Source organism: Populus trichocarpa, chromosome 11 (genome assembly GCF_000002775.5).
Source record: "Populus trichocarpa isolate Nisqually-1 chromosome 11, P.trichocarpa_v4.1, whole genome shotgun sequence".
NCBI lineage: Eukaryota > Viridiplantae > Streptophyta > Magnoliopsida > Malpighiales > Salicaceae > Populus > Populus trichocarpa.
The window spans coordinates 6,270,475-6,283,171 of NC_037295.2; positions in this window are offsets into that span (position 1 = coordinate 6,270,475).

Genomic DNA, 12,697 nt, shown 5'->3' on the forward strand with positions numbered 1-12,697 from the left:
CATCCTTGAATACATATTATGTTTTTTTTTTTTTTTTTATGAAAGGAATAATTTGTTCTCATGAATTGAGGTATAAAGGATACCTGTCACAGGGTTAAAATCCGTCAAGGCATAGGCTGACGAAAAGCATTGCTGGACAGTAGCTACGGGGTGGCAGCTCGCGTGACAGTAGCGAAAATCGGCAGAGTGTGTGTGCGGCAGCACACAACAGCTAGCGCAGCAGTATGCTGACGAGAGTTGGGGCTTGGGCAAGGATTGTCCAAGGCTTGAAGAAACAGTGCTGGGATGACACAATGAGACAGTGGGGGAATTCGGCAGCACTGGTGAAATCGGCAGCGTCGAGGAATTCAGCAGCGTCGACAAAATCGGCAGCAGGGGCTGACGATAACTTGGACAACAGACGGTCCAAGGCATGCGAGGTAGTTACGCTGGCAGCATGTGTGCTGGCAGTGGGCAGTTGGCTTGTGGGAGAACATGCCAATGCAGTTGCGGCAGTTCTGGGAGCAGTTATCGGCAGTTGCGGCAATTTCTTATGTGGGGAAGAAGTTGGCCAGAACATGGGATAATGGGTGCTCCAGCTGTGCAGGGAGTTAGGGGTAGTTTATACTTGTAACTTCCATTATCTTGTAAATAGATAGGCTGTAAAGTGTGTAGCATGCAGAACGGAAATGGGCATAGCACACAAGAAGGACTTTGTGTAATCCTTTAATTGAGTTAATGAAAAGGTTGAGACTTGTTCCTGTAAATTGTTGTGTTGTTTATTTTGTTCCCATTCAGTTGTGTTATTCCGCTTGCTTGTGACAATGAAAGGGTGTGGGGATCTCTTGGGTTTGTGGGACAAACTAGTCGTACACAAAACACGAGTGAATCGGTGAGGGAAAGGCTAAGTCTAGTGGGACTAGACTGCCGCGCGAGGTCTGTTTTCGAGAGCGAAAAATTGACCCCGTGACAATACTTATAGCTAATATATTAGTGTTTGTCATAAGACATATACACTAAACTGACCTGCATGAGAATTCCATAAGGATAGATCACCTATGTCAATGGGAAGACTTACATGACGATTATATTAGTGATCCTTAAACTTAAGATCACTAGGTTATCTTATATAGAAGATGTTATGCTTCTGATCCTATTACATGTTATTTTAATCGAGGTGATGAAGGGACAAACATTATGTATAACATGAACTATATGAAGGTACTTGAGTGATTAAGAGAGGATTCATCATCCTAGGTGAATTTGGAAAATATTCCATTTATTCTCAAATAGTATTGATTGAGAAATCCTTAACCAATGTTGAATGATATTTGAAAAGAGTTTCAAATCTTATTCAAATGATCAATGACTATTATGTAGAAAACAAGTAAGATTTAACATGACAAACATACTCTATGCTTTAGTGTTAAATCAGAATATTATTGATGAAAGGATAATAATTACACTGAGAAACGGTCAATGAAAGGTTAAGTCAAACTACTAATGACTATTCTAATATTTGGAGGATCATAACACATTGCTAAACGATACACCTGATCTTCAAATATAAATTAATCAATTGTTGAATTGATAATAAATTAAATTATTTATTTTATTTTATTCTATTTAATTAGAATTTTAATTTATATATGGATCAACATATTAGAAACCTAATGGGTCATACACATTAAAAACCATTAGTAAGAAATTAAACTAAGATAATTAATCAAGTGTGACTTGATTAAAAATAATTTTAAAAATTAAGCACTATATTTAATTCAGGGATTATAATTCTTGTCTAAGAATAATCAAGTAGGGACTTGATTGATTAAATTTCTAAAACTACCCTTAAATAATATATAAATATTATTCAAGGGGCAAATTGATATTTTACCAATTTATAGGATTTTTTCGGATTCTCCTATAAATAGTAAGCTATGCCACTTATTTTTTGGAGTTATTGTCTATTAGACAGAAAAATTATGTAAGTCACATAATAGAGAACTAGAACTCTAGGCATAGCTATCCACCTCTCCTAAATAGGGATTTATGAGTTTCTCATTGGTAGTTCGTGTGGATTACTGTTAGAGACCGAACAATTGGATAGTTTCTAGTTTGAGACAACTCAACCTTTAAAGAATTATTCAAAGTCAAAGAATATCAGATCTTCAAGTAACAAATCCTTAAACAACACTAGATATGTCCAACGAGATCCTAGGGACTCCTAAATAATTTTATTTTATTGTTTCCGCCGTATATATTATATTCAAGAACCCAACACCAATACCCTTATAACACCCACAAACCATTCCATCAACTAACACCTCAAAAATGGTCCATAAAACTGAAATCAAATTGAGTTAGTTATGCTTTTGTCGGTTTAAATATGTTTTTTCATGCAACATTGAGGCTCTAAACAACTATCATGAAGTCTCTTTCATCTTATAGAACCCATGGACACCAAAAATACATATTTTGGTGGCTGAAAATGGAGTGAACAATGACTTTCTCTCTCTTGCTTGGAATTCGGCAATCACTCTTTCTCTCTCTCTCTATCTCTCTCTCTCCCTCTCAATCAAGGATTGAAAAATAACACAAATAAACTTGTGTACCAAAATTAATTTTTTAAAATTTAAAGGGACCTAAATTGTATAAATTATGTTATTTTAAAGATCGAGAACCTAAGTGTATTTTTCATACAATCTCTGGCACACCACCCATGTTTTGTGTCTTTTGCATTTAGGTCCCTTTTATTTTAATTTCATCGTTGACTAAGAAATCAGAAGCAATTAGTTTTCAATTATGATCAAATTGCATAAAATATAACTTTGAGAACCAAAATGAATTATTAGAAAATAATTAGTAGACCCACAATGTTATGTGAGTGTTTAAACAGTGCCAAGCTACAGTAACTCAGCCAAACCTTTAATTGTATTCTATAACAAGTTTTTGAATACAATATTTTTTTACAAAAGAATTTCGTTAATTATCTATAATAAATAATTAATTTTTTAAATACCACACATAGCGTGGGGACAAAAGAACTAACCATTTCCCAATAAATTTAAGGTATGTGATTAAAAATATTATTGTACTAAAAATTACATATGTTAAATTAAAAAAATGGTGATGTAGATTTAGTAATTTAGGATTTTATAAATTTAATGTGCAACTATTTACTCTTTTTTTTTCACATGATTAATTTTTCTCAAGTTTAATTTAACACTTTAACTATGAATAATTTAAAGATTATAACTAAATTTTGCTAACACAGTTACATATCTACAACAATGAACATATAGGCGTTCCTGCACGCATAGGAAGATACTAGTTTGTAGTCCCGCGCTACACTATATGGGACCAAAATGTTTTAAATCTAAAATAAAATGTTTGCGTCTCAGGAAATTCTTTAATATTGTTATTAAATTTAAAAATATAGTTGTTTTTAATTTTATTTTCCATCAAGATAAATTTTCATATTAAAGTATCTTTTGTTTATCTTAGCTGACATAATGTTTTTAATTAGAATCATTGATTCTCTTAAAAAAATATTTTATGATTGTTAAAGCAAGTTAACAAAACATATCAAATTGTATGTCTATATTTTATGTGTGATGTAAACCTAAAAAAAAATCATAAATGTGATAACATCATATTCAAAATCTATTTAAAAACTTTAAGAATAAAAAAACAATTGAATCAATTTTTCATGAACAATTTATTCTTACTATTATTATTTTTATGTCTGATATATAATAATTGAAAACAATTATTAAAATTTAAATAAAAATTATAATAGTATTTAAGAATCATATGAAAATTGAAGACCAAGTGAATCTGATAATTGTTTTTTACGAGGAAATAAACCAAAGAAAAAAGAGAGAAAAATATAGCAAAAAGCTAGGCCCAGCTCTTGGCCTGTGCGCCTAACCTAGTAATGTTTTTGTTAATTAAGGGAGAGGAAGACATGTCATTCGCCCCTCATTGTTTTGAAAGAAAAAAAAAAAAAACAGACGATAGATCGTCTGTGCTTGTTTTAAAGAAAATTGCACATGCCCCTCATCATTTGAAGCCATGACCTCATATTTTTCTTGCATGCTAACCACTTGAATTATAACACAAAATTGATTTAAAATGACTAAAAAAACATGTTAACCTGGTTTTCTGTTCAAATAAATAGGTAAATTGACCCCACACCTTTTAATTGTTTTGGTGACTAGTTTATAGGCCTAAGATACATTATGATTTGGATTGATTTGGATCAAAATGAAATTTTGAATGTAACAAAATGTCTAGGCCGTAGAGAACTATTTGGCCTTATTATTAAAATTGACTCAATGAGTCAATCTTGAAACCTTTAAACCCGACTCCTTGTCTAGTCCAAATTTAAAATTAAATTGTATGGGAGTTGCCCTAACATGACTTAGTTAACTTGATAGATTTAGAGGTAACTTAGCCAACAAGTAAAAAAAAATCTAAGGATTAAATTGAGAAAAAAAGAATGAAATTGATAGAAAAGTCTCCAGACCCAGCTCCTTGCCTCACTTAGGTTTTAAATTAAACCCTTTGAGAGTCTTCTTTACGTGATACAATTGACTTGATTAATCCAAAAGCAACTCAGCTGATCAGTAAAAAATGTTTGAGGATGAAATTGAAAAAAGAGAGGATGAAATTAACATAACAAAAAAAACATCTCAATCCGACTCATTGCCTAACCCGAGTTTAAAATTAAACTATGTTAAAGTTGGTCTAATATAGCACAGTTAACTTAGGTGGTTCAAAAATAACCCAAATGATTGTAAAAAAAAAATATTAGAGGATAAAATTGAGAAAAGAAAAGATGAAATTAAAAGAAAAAAATGAAAAAGAAAAAGGAAAGAAATGAAAAGGAGAAAAAAGAAAAGAAAAGAAAGGCACTCGCTGCTTTTCTGTGCATGCACCCAATTGTTTTATTACTAAGGAGGATGAAATTGAGAAAAGAAAAGATGAAATTAAAAGAAAAAAATGAAAAAAGAGAAAGGAAAGAAATGAAAAGGAGAAAAAAGAAAAGAAAAGAAAGGCACTCGCTGCTTTTCTGTGCATGCACCCAATTGTTTCAGTATTAAGGAGGATGAAATTGAGAAAAGAAAAGATGAAATTAAAAGAAAAAAATGAAAAAGAAAAAGGAAAGAAATGAAAAGGAGAAAAAAGAAAAGAAAAGAAAGGCACTCGCTGCTTCTCTGTGCATGCACCCAATTGTTTTAGTACTAAGGAGGATGAAATTGAGAAAAGAAAAGATGAAATTAAAAGAAAAAGGAAAGAAATGAAAAGGAGAAAAAAGAAAAGAAAAGAAAGGCACTCGCTGCTTTTCTGTGCATGCACCCAATTGTTTTAGTACTAAGGAGGATGAAATTGAGAAAAGAAAAGATGAAATTAAAAGAAAAAAAATGAAAAAGAAAAAGGAAAGAAATGAAAAGGAGAAAAGAGAAAAGAAAAGAAAGGCACTCACTGCTTTTCTGTGCATGCACCCAATTGTTTTAGTACTAAGGAGGATGAAATTGAGAAAAGAAAAGATGGAATTAAAAGAAAAAGGAAAGAAATGAAAAGGAGAAAAAAAGAAAAGAAAAGAAAGGCACTCGCTGCTTCTCTGTGCATGCACCCAATTGTTTTAGTACTAAGGAGGATGAAATTGAGAAAAGAAAAAATGAAATTAAAAGAAAAAAATGAAAAAGAAAAAGGAAAGAAATGAAAAGGAGAAAAAAGAAAAGAAAAGAAAGGCAATCGCTGCTTTTCTGTGCATGCAACCAATTGTTTTAGTACTAAGGAGGATGAAATTGAGAAAAGAAAAGATGAAATTAAAAGAAAAAAAATGAAAAAGAAAAAGGAAATAAATGAAAAAGAGAAAAAAAAAAGAAAGAAAAGAAAGGCACTCGCTGCTTTTCTGTGCATGCACCCAATTGTTTTAGTACAAGGATGAATTCCTTCAACGCAATTACTCCCTTTTTGGGGAACCAAAAGTTTCTCCAAGAAATGATGGTAATTGATTGAATTAGAATCATGCTTGAACTTGTTAAATATCAATGAAGATTAAGTTTTCATTATAATAAATTTGTGAAAGATCCCAATTGACATTAAGAATCTTTTCTTCATAATTAAGAAAAAAAAAACCCGTAATATTGTATCCTTGAACTCATTAATAAAGAAAGCCATAACTTGAATAACACTCCCAACATGTTTTTTTTTGTTGTTCAAGACACAAAGCAGATTGCTTAACTTGACCTCGAAGTGTTTGAATCTCATCATTCTTTTCAGCTTTTCTTTTCTTTTTGCCATTAAGGAAAGGAAAGTGGGCTCATAGCGTTGGACAAGCTCTAGTAACGAATGATGCAGGGAGGAAGAGAAGAAAATATAAATATTGAAATCCGAATATATGAAAGGAAACTATAAATGGATATAAATCTTATAATTTGACACAAGAGAATTGGGATGATTTTTTCATATATTGGGATATGATCCCCAGATTAAGGCATTTTCAAGTATATTATATTAAATATGATATGATATCAATAAAGTTGATATATATAAATAATTTTGATTGGTTTTGTTTAGCTGAGATTTATTGGTCATAATGCAAGGCATTGATTAAGTTTGGTACGTGTATAAAGTGTTTATACGCTATATCATGTTTTTTTATGGTTATTTAATTTTTATAAGATGTTATTTTTTTTATTTGTTTCTCAAATATCTTTTGAATCCAAATAATATAAAATACTTTAAAAGAAAAATAAAAAAAAGTAAGAAATATATACTACAAATTCATAATGAAAGTATTTTTTCTGGTACATGGCAATATTTTTTGCAAAACCAATTTTCTTTTGAATAGGTTAATTTAAAATTAATAAATTAAAAACATGTACGTTAGATATTAACCCTTCAAAAACGAATAAATATTATTTGAAAGGATAGTTCTGCACGACCTGGCCGGCAGGAAGCAGCAACACTGGCGGACATGTGTCCGAAGCGACGGGCCTAGGCTGAAATGTGTGAATTTTGTTTGGGTTATAGATATATTGCCTCGTGTGAATTTGTGATAGATAATCAGGGGTGATTCAAATACTGTAGTTGGTTTAAAATGGTTGTTTTTATTTTTTATTTGAAAATGTATTAAAATAATAGTTTTTTTATATATTTTTTAAAATTATTTTTGATATTAGCATATTAAATTAATCTAAAACTACTAAAAAAATATTAATTTGAAGTAAAAAATAATAAAAAATTAAATATTTTTAAAAAATACTTTTAAAAACGTGAAAACAATTAGATGCTTATACTCTGGTGATGCGGGGACTGCATATTGCACTTCTATCCAGACATCTTAAGGACCACCTTCATTATGTCCGTAGGGTGAAAGGGAGCAATCAGCCACTCTAATCAGATCTCTTTATGAAAAAAGACGACATATCTCAATAAGATCAACAGGACCACCTTGTTTTGATGCAATATGTTGATGTTAGAATGTTAGTTTTCGTGTTCTTGGTAGATGTCAGAATGTTAGGTGAAAATAGCATGTTAGCAACAAACCAGATTAGTTTCTTCCTTTCATCTTATCCCCTCGAGTTGAGATGGAGAAAGGAGGGGTGAGATCCTTGCCCATGCAGAGGACAAGACACTACTCCTGTCTTACATCCACTCACCATCAGAAAAACGTGATTTAGAAACGAAAATTAGCGACACATTTAGTCCTGTCGTCAATACAGACGGAATTAGCAACATTATTATTGAGTTTGTTTCTGCCAATTTTGTGACGAAAACCATTCCACCGCTGATTCTATTCCATCGCTAATAGTGTTTTTCACTTAATTTCCCATAAAAAATGCTAATACCTATTTTGTTTTACAGCGGTCCAAATCCAATTGAAAATGCCAAGCACTTTCACCGCATGTTCTCTTAGTTTCTTCTGTGTGTTTAATAATGTGGCGCTGGAAGCTTTTAAAAAGTGTTTTTTCATTAAAAATAAATTAAAATAATGTTTTTATTTTTTTATTTTTAATATTAACACATGAAAACCATAAAAAATCAAATAAAAAGAATTAATTTGATATTTTTTCATGTGAAAAGCAGTTTGAAAAATAAATTGAACTGCATTACCAAACATACCGACTAGATTGGTGACTCGTACTACATTGTGAGTCATACCTTTTTTTTTTCAATATAAAAAAGGATACTTAGACGACGCTAGCATTTTTAAAGAAGCATGTAAAATTCAAGACCTGAGTCATTGACTTGATTAGGTTAAATAAGCTTAGTTGATTTAATAATATGATTAAAAAAAAAACAATGACAATAAATAAATCGAACTAAACAAAGAAAATTGATAATAATCAACTCAAAAAATAAATGTTTGTTAATACCACAAAAATATATCCTCTACTTTTCTTAGCTCTCTCTTTCTCTTGTTTGTCAATCGACGGTGGTGATATCCATTCTTAGTTGTTGTAAATACATTCACATTAACAAACTTAACATGTTCTAGCTAGCATTAAAAAAAAATGTAGAATATTAAGAGATTCACTGTTCATTTAAAGAGTGGTTTCCTTCTCTCTTTTTTTCTAATATTTTTTTACACTTTGGTTTCTTAATTTTTTTCTTCTTATTTTAGTCATTTGACATTACTTTGATTTGCATTAGTCTTTCATGTGTAAGTATAGGGATTTCTAGGTATAGAGAAAATATTTTGTTGCTCGGTTAATTCATGAGTGAGTATAGGGATTTCGAGGTATAAAAAATATATTTTATTGCTCGGTTAATTCTCAGTTTAACAAAACAAAAATTGATTTAAAATAATTAGAGTTTAAGAGATCAAATTTGAAGGTTAAAGAAATACTCAATCCTTTTTTAAGCCAACATTAGGGGCTTATTTACACGATTAGGGGGAAAGCTCATGTTCTTTTTTTCAATTTTATCTCTCATCTTCTTTCTCAATTTGATTCCTACACATTGCTTTTATTTGAGACTTGATTTGGTGGTTTGTCTTGGTTGCTTTGATATAGAGATCTTGCAATATTGAGGGAAATTCTCTATGCTTGGTTTTGCAAAATAAAACAAAAATTTGCTGATTTAGAACAATTATGGGTTAAAGGACTAAAATTGAAACTACAACAAATATAGGGACTATGGTAAATGGGCAAGATCATTTTTAGGCGTCGCGTGAGTGACCATATGGCATTTAAACATTAGCTTCATGGTGATGTTAGAAGTGTCTCACCACCCTCTTCTTATTGGTCCAAAACATGTCGGCGGTGGGTCTTCAACAATCTTTTTTTCTTCTCCACCCACTTTTCTCTCTCCACTCATTGGGATTTGTGTTGGCCTATAAAAATTAAAAGATGTCATGTTATTTTGTTTTTGTATCAAATGTGGTTCTTATTTTTTTTATTGTTTTTTTTTTTTTACATCCTGTTTTTGATTGATTTTTTTTTTTCAGTTTAGTCCCTCACCATTTAGTTTCATTTAATTTTTATATGAAATTTAATCATCGTTCTTTTGATTTCTATTTACTTTTATCATTTTTATTGATTTTTTTTTCAATTTCATCCCTTAGCGTATTAAAAATTTAACTTCGTGATTTTTTTTCTTCTAAGGGGTTGGTCCCAAACTCATGAATCAAGTCACGAGTTTGAAGATTAAGCCGAGTTGACTTTAGTCTTTTTTTAAGTCCTTTTTAATTTTTTTTTTAATTTTATCTTTCAACATTGGATTGATCGGGGATTAAACTTCATAATTGTTTTTGCTTTCCTTTCCATAGGATTATCCTGATATAATATTCTAGAACGTGGGCTTGACATGTTAATTTGGTTTGACACGAATCTTTTTTTTCATTGTTTTTTTTTTAAAATTGAGTTATTTTTCCCTTCACCATTGAGTTGTTTGATAATTGAGCTTTGTAGTTTTATTTAATTTTCTTTTTATGAGGTTATCCATTTCTCACGACAAGGTCACAATTTTGGCAAGGCGGACTCGGGTCGAGTTTTTTTTGTCCTATATTTATTTTTTAAAAAAATTTTATTCTTCAACTTTTAATTTGCTAGGAATTGAGCTTCAAATTATTTTCATGGGGGTTGTCTATGGATGTGAATGCATTTGCAACAACCAAGGATGGACATCATCGTCTATTAACAAAGAAGAAGAAACAAATGAGAAAAAGAGAGAGCCAAAGTAGTAAAGGCCGCTGCCTTTATGGCAGTGAGCTGCTTGAGTAGTAACAATAACTGTCATGAGCAGCAGCAGTAGCTGCCATGAACCGTAGCTTATGTAGGCTGGTAAGAAGTGAGTGATAGAGAGAGAGAGGCGAGACAATTACAAGAGAGTGAGGGTATGAGATTTGTTCTTCTTCACTATTGTAAATTGTGGTGTTTCTCCTATCAAATAATATTGACTGCTCCATGTATGTAGATAAGTTGTCGAATCATGTTACAAGAGAGTGAGGGTATGAGATTTGTTCTTCTTCACTATTGTAAATTGTGGTGTTTCTCCTATCAAATAATATTGACTGCTCCATGTATGTAGATAAGTTGTCGAATCATGTTGAATTTGTTGTGTTCAGCCTTCAGGAAAAAATAAATGGTTCTTTACAGTCCTAACATGTGGAATCAGAGTTTTGGAGTTACTAACAAAGTGGTATCAAAGCTTTGGTGTTCCTAACAAGTGGTATTAGAGTTATGGTTGTAGAAAAATCATGTGTTTGATTTTTTTAAAAAATAAAAGCTGTCCAAATTATGTTTTGGGCATATCATTATGAAGAGGAGGTCGAAAGGAGCACAATGATTTAAACAACGTATAAATCAAAGTTAAAACGAATTCATACGGCTGGTTAAAATTTTTTCATAAAAGTCAACCCGAATGCACGCCACATCACCAGGCCATGCAAGTGACCAGCCAACACCATGTCAACATGGTGGGACCCACCACCATATAATCAAGCCACAATCCAAGAGTTCGGATCCATTGTGAGTGATCCTATATACAACCGGATTTGAGATTGAATTTGGGCCGTTTATCGAGCCAAAATTATTTTGATCAAATCATAGTTGTTTGGAAAGCGAGTTGGATGATTTCAGACTTGTTTTCTTGCTAATTTAATTGTTCTGGATGCAATGTTATAATTCGATTATGGAGATTTTGACTAGAAATGGTGGTGGTTAATTAATAAGAGAGATTGTGTGATGATGAGGCATCCAAAGGTCATTGTGGTAGTCGATGAAGATGAAGATGAAGATGAAAAAGTCACACACAATTCCCAATTACATGTGTATAATTGCTATGTGGAGAATTTTAATAGCTTGAAGGAAGACAAAATTGGGATACTCTAAACACCTGATCATCTGAAACATGGAAGATAAGGGGTGTAGAGTGAGAAAATGATGAAGACCAATCTTGACGAATCTGAAGCATTGGTAGTCTCACCAGATGTTGAGAAATCAGGTAGAAAACCAAAACATTATATACGGATAGACAATATGGTGGATAGATATGACTTTAGAAGTTCTGTATATGAGATTGAGTTTTAAGCGGGACCGATGTGACATCTCCAATATTTTCTAGGAACTTTCTTAGTTGAAGGATTATCTATATGGTTCTATTTTTATATATGTAACAATTTGTAATGAAATAGTTGAAGATTAGCACGATGATGACACAAAGGAGCAGTTGAGTTCCATATATTCAAGGATCTGATGGAGTAGTGATTTCTTCAAGACGCTTTCAAAATAGTAAGCTTGGAAGAGCTGCAAGATGCAATCATGTACTGAAGAAGAAAAGAAGATGATTACCCCACATAAATGACAAAACGAGTGATTGTTAAGTTTGTCACTATTAATGTAAATGCATGTGCAGCACCTAAAAATGGACGGCACCGTTGATTGACAAAAAAAAAAGGAAGCGATAAACGAGAGGAAGAGAGCAAAGAAAAGCAATAGAGGCTACTGCCTTTGTGGCAGCGAGCTGCTTGAGTAGCAGTAGTAACTACTATGAACCATAACTTGTGTAGGCTGACAAAATGTGAGGGATAGAGAGAGAGAGAGAGGTAAAAGAGAGTAAGGGTTTGAGATTTGTTCTCCTCTACTATTGTAAATTGTGATGTTTCTCTTATCCAATAATATTGACCGCTCCGTAAACTTAGACAAGTTTCTGAACCATGTTAAATTTGTTGTGTTTAGCCTCCGGGTAAAAACCAACAGTTCTTTACTGTCCTAATAAGTGGAATCAAAGTTTAGTTACCAACAAAGTGATATCAAATCTTTGGTGTTCCCAACAAAGCAGTCCCACAGGTAGCAATATATTTGCTTCTTATCCAAGTATTGATTTTTTTTTGACATGCTGTATCTACTTTGATAAAATCATTGATTCGGCATTGAAGTGTTGGAGCCTGTCTCATTCATTCATTCATGCATTCAATTCTACATCGTTCATTATATCTCCCACGTGGGTTATTGCACCCTCTTAATAGGAGACAGTTCCAGTTCCAAAATCTTCTTGATTTTTAGTAAATCTAAATATACATGGGACCATAGGGGTTCAAATTCAATGCAGGAAACAAGAAGATGGGCTATAGATATGGTTAACCACCATTAGAGTTATGTCATTTAGTTTCTGGTCACGAGAAGAAAGGGACTGCAAGTTAGCTAGCAGACAAACAGATGCACGCAATGTTATACACACAACTTGTGAACCATTCTCAGTA